Source organism: Talpa occidentalis, unplaced genomic scaffold (genome assembly GCF_014898055.3).
Source record: "Talpa occidentalis isolate TD23 unplaced genomic scaffold, MPIMG_talOcc4v2.1 talOcc4.172, whole genome shotgun sequence".
Lineage (NCBI taxonomy): Eukaryota > Metazoa > Chordata > Mammalia > Eulipotyphla > Talpidae > Talpa > Talpa occidentalis.
Genome location: NW_023601773.1, coordinates 35,495 through 40,629, shown reverse-complemented (window position 1 = coordinate 40,629; position 5,135 = coordinate 35,495).

Sequence of the window (5,135 nt, the reverse complement as noted above, 5' to 3'; positions counted from 1 at the left end):
GAAAAAGCTTCAGATTCTAAGCATGGCTCTATTCCTGACCACAACAGAGCAAATAGGGGAAACTCAAGGGAGAGAGAATAAGAATTTTATTTTAGATTATATTCATTATCGAGATCAAATCACATACGCCTCCTCAAACCAGCTGTGTCCTTTAATACCAATGGTCACTACATGCTTTGTTGTTGTTGTTTTATTTTAACATTTATCATTTTTTAATTTTTTTAGACAATATTTGCTTCCTCCCATCCCCTCAGATTGAGTCCTCATAGAATTTCCTTCCCAAGACACCCATGCAACAGCACCACAGTGCCCTGTGCTCCTCCCTCCGATCCCTCTCCCTCCTCCTCTCCTGCAGGATGTCTCTGGTTTATAATTGTCTGTTTTTGCTTTGTTGTGTTTGTACTGTTGTTATTATTTTTTTACACTGATGTCTTATTGGTTCCCCTATATTTCTGTTATAAGTGAAACCATCTGATATTTTTCTTTTTCCTTCTCGCTTATTTCACTGAGCATAATTCCTTCTAGCTCCATCCACATTGCTGTGAATGGCATGAGTTTATCTTTTTTGATTGCTGAATAATATATTCCATTATGTACATGTACCACATCTTCTTAATCCAGTCATCTATTTTTGGGCATTTGGATTGTTTCCAGGTTTTACCTATTGTAAGTGGTGCTGCAATAAACATAGATGTACACGTGTTCTTTTGAATCACTGTTTTTGGATCACTACATACTTTGAAGAAGAAAATTACTGGTACAACAGAGATCCACCTTGCCTCAGCTGGAGTTCTACTATGGCCATAAATCTTAAGTCACTCGGATAGGTCTGGAAGACATTTATTTGTGTGAAGAACAGAGGAACCTTCTGGGAAAGAACTCTCTAGGGGAGCAGGAGTCTCATGTGGAGGCCTGCCCCTGTTGTAAGTCATTGTCATTAAAGAGTATTGTCACTGTTGTTGCATGGACAACTATCTACACATGACCACTCACTTAAGACTCATGTGAATTCTTTACAGAGAAAATCTATCTCTGAGAAAGCAGCTTCCCCGAAAGCCTTCATATAACAATAAGTGAATGAGACCCTTTCTGAGCAGTGTAGAGGGAAGAGCCAGGGCAACTTTAGTATCTCGAGAGATCCACTGCTTTCCAGTGTTCTGGCACGAGACACTTACACCAGCAGGTGTTCAATAAAGAGAGGCCTAATGGACACAGCAAACTGTCCATGAGTACATATGTGTGGAGACTTCCAGAAATACTAGGCAGACACACTGAAGAAAACTAAGGAGATCCTGGCTTAGATGGTGTGGACATGAACTAGCACAATTTGGTTTATTACTAAGAATCTGGTCCAACTTCATATAAGTGAAGCATGGGGAAACTAGGGTTATGTTTAATAATGGGATGAGGAGTTAGGGTTCTCGGGTAACATAGTCAAGAAGACATGAGTGTTACCTGCCACAGACTTGCTGTGTGACTTTGCATCTCTTTCTCCTCGTGTGTGGAATTGTGGTGCTAGTGTCAGAAGGGTGATCTCTAAGGTGACAGCTAACTCTACAATTCTAGAGTTCCAAATGAAAATCTTTGTGGGTAGCATCAAGCAAGAGATTTTTTTTTTAAGAAAAAAGTACATATTAAAGAAAGTCAGAGAAAAAGTGCTCCTTGCATAGTTTCCTCCTAGAAAATCTTGGTAGTTCAATAATGAGCAAGTGTCACTTAGGGAGTTGAATTATATTACACACACATGCACACACACACACACAAGATATCTATCAATATAATAAGGACCTGATTTGCTTTCATCAGGGCTTACCATTTATTGCAGCATGTGGAAATTTGGGAAAGCATTGGTCTGTGACCAGTGGAAGATCAGATCCGTGAAGCAATGGTCCTGCAAATGTAGTAAAATAAACTTAGGTGACTTAAACTGCTGTTTCTGAGATAAGTCAACCCTGATTTGTAGTTTATCAATTATGGTGAGAGACAGAAAGAATTCATATTGAATTATGGATATTAATATGATCACAAAGAGCTGAGCCTGGATGCTTTTTGCATGCTATAGAAAGATGACTTATAATGGGGGCTTATTCCATAGTTACTTTCTGAGCAATACGGGATCTTCATTTGAATAAACTGGGCAATAGCTCCAAAGTATCACCTTACCTGAAATGTATAAAACAGAGGGCCAGAGAGAATTCAGCCTTGTGTTTGACTATTGATGTAGCCAGAGGAGCTGGCTTCTCTTTATTCTGTCAGAAAGAGTTCATACAAATTGTTCATTCATGCAAATACCTGGGCTCTCACAGGCCTAGAGAAAGTGACTTTTGGAATCATGGTAAGAGCTGAAAAGCATCTCTCAATTTCTAGATGAACAAACTGAAGCCCAGAGAAACAAGGGACTTCTCTGGTGCTGCATGTCTCCAAAGCACAAACACAACTGAAATCTGGAACTGTCGAGGAGTTGAAATTCAAAGAAAATGCTTCTGCCAGAACGACTGAGCAGAGCAGTGGGGAAGGTAGCTGTAAGCTCTGTGACCAGAAATGCTGTTAGTGGCGGCCTAGAACTGTGCTGTGTGTCACCTGTCCAACCATATAGGGTAGCCTGGCTTAGTCTCCTTGGTCTCTACCCAAAACCATTTACTTCAAACTCTATGACGGGCAGTCCCAGGAGAAGGAAGGGTGGAGGTACTGGAATAGCCTCTGTCCTGTCCACTGTCTTTTCCTCTGCTAGCAATGCATTTTCTTAAAGCTGCTTACAAAGTGGAGTTGATGATTTTCCCAGATGCCCTGCAATTAGACAAGGCTATGGACACTCTAAAAAGTCAAATGAACTTTAATAGGCATTGGAAAGGTTAGAAATGACAATAAACAGGGTCTTCCCTGGTGGTGCAGTGGTTGAGCGCTGGGCTGTGAAGCTGCCCACAGCCTCTGCAGCGCCAGTTCGATCCCCGGCCACCAGCAAGGGTCCCACATGGCGCGCAGACCTCTCCTGCCGTGCCCACTGCTCCCCTCAGCAGTGTACTACTGCTACGTACATAGTTATTTAGCAGCTATATATCTAAATAATTTTATTTCTTCTCCCCAGCAACTTGGCCCACCATCCATGAGCTGCTGCTTCCTCCCCTGGCCTTGCTACCCAGCCATCTTCTTTAACAGTAAACCTTAGGGTGGACACAAGAGAGTTGAGACACAGAAAGCCTGGCCTTCTCACAGAGGGATAGCCAAAAGATTAGGATCTAGTCTAGAAATTTCTGTTTGTTCAGCTTTTTTTTTTCTGTCATCCTTTTTGTCCCTTTGTCATTTTATAGTCTAGAAAAATCCTTTCGTTCTTTCCTTTTGCCCGCTAGTTCCCTATAGTTGTATCCATCATGCTATCTACCCTCTTTAACAAGCCCCATCTAAACAATCAAGTTTTATTTCAAATATCTAGGAAATAAAATTCACTCTTTCCCATGGTAGTCTGTTCTTGTTTCATGAATGCAATATTCTCTTTTAATCCCTGTCAAAGTATACATTTCCCTTAAAGTCTCCTTTTTTATTCTAAAGGACAAAATTAACAATAACAACAAAAAACCAAAGCTTAATACTTACCACTATTCTTTATACCCCTCTGTACCCTTTCTCCCACCCTCTACCCTTTTAACTTTTGGTATCCTCGATAGGAATACCAATGTGCACTAGCTCAATTATAATTTTTCTTTGTCAGTTCATTTGTTTTGTTTACTTATATTAAGCATACATATGAAATCATCTAATATTTGTATTTGTCTTTCTAACTTCACTTTGCATAATACCTTTAAATTTCTTCCATTTTGCTGCAAGTAACAAAACTTTTATCTTTCCTTATAGCTGACTAGTATTCCATTGTATATATACCACACCTTCTTTATCCAATCCTCTGTGAACACTTAGATTGCTCACACAGCCTAATTATTGTAAATAATGCTGTCACAAACATTGTGAAACATAATTTTTTGGGTTGATGTTTTCACATTTTTGGATAAATACCCAGAAGTGGGGTTGCTGGATATATCGTTTTCTATTTTCAGTTTTAAAGACAGGTCCAGCCCACTTTCCAAAATGGCTGCACTAATTTATATTTCCACCAACAAGGTATGGGTTTTTCAACCTCCACATCCTCACCCACACTTGTTTTAAGGAGCACTGACTTTTCTTGAAGTTACTCTAAGATATGGCAAAGATTATATATCCCAATCCATGTCTGTGGCAGAGAAATATCATGTATTTGATAAAGATATAAAGAAAACTGCTCTGAGCTGCTCTAAGACACCTGAGCATGTTCTTCCTCCTGATGCCACAGGTCTTACACACATGCACAGGCCCCTAATTTCATCTTGAAAACCTCAATCCAAAGACCTTGCCCTCAGTTTACCTCCTATGTTCCTTTGGTGCAATGCCATCTCTAAGGAACTGATGCAGAAGATTCAGAAAAACTGAGGTTTAAACCAGTGAATCTCAAACTTGGCTGCACATTGGGATCATCTGGGAACTCTGTAAACATGCCCATGCCTGATTCCCATTCCAGACCAAATAAGTCAGCATCCCAGACTCGTACCAGAGCATATCAAAAACTGGTACAGGTCAAGGCATCCTCCAGCTTTGAGGGTTAAATCAGTGATTCTCAAATTTTGCTCAAATTCAAAACTATTTCCTTTGTATTTCGACTCTTCAGGCGCCCTCGATCCTGGTTGAGCATTTTTTAAAAAAGATTTATTTTTATTTATACAAGAGCTGGGGTACAGTCCAGAGTCACAGGAGGGTGAGAGGCTTCACCAGCGACAGAATGGGGAGCAGAACCGAAAGGACCGAAAGCACTGCTGAGGGGAGCTGCGAGCGAGACAGGAGAGGTCTGCCTCGCCATGTGGGATTTTCCCTGGCCGGCTGGGAATCGAACCAGTGCTGTAGAGGCTGTGGATAGCTTCATAGCACTGCCCTTAACCCGCTGCGCCACCGGGGAGGCCCTGGTTTAGCATTTTTAAGGAGCTTTTTTTTAAAGCCCAAAGCTCGAATCTCTCCCTGTTATCAATCAGAATTTCTGGAGATAGAAACCAGGCATCAGAATTTTTTAAGAATTTTTTCAGATGCTTCCAAAGTTTAGCCAAATCTGAGAATCA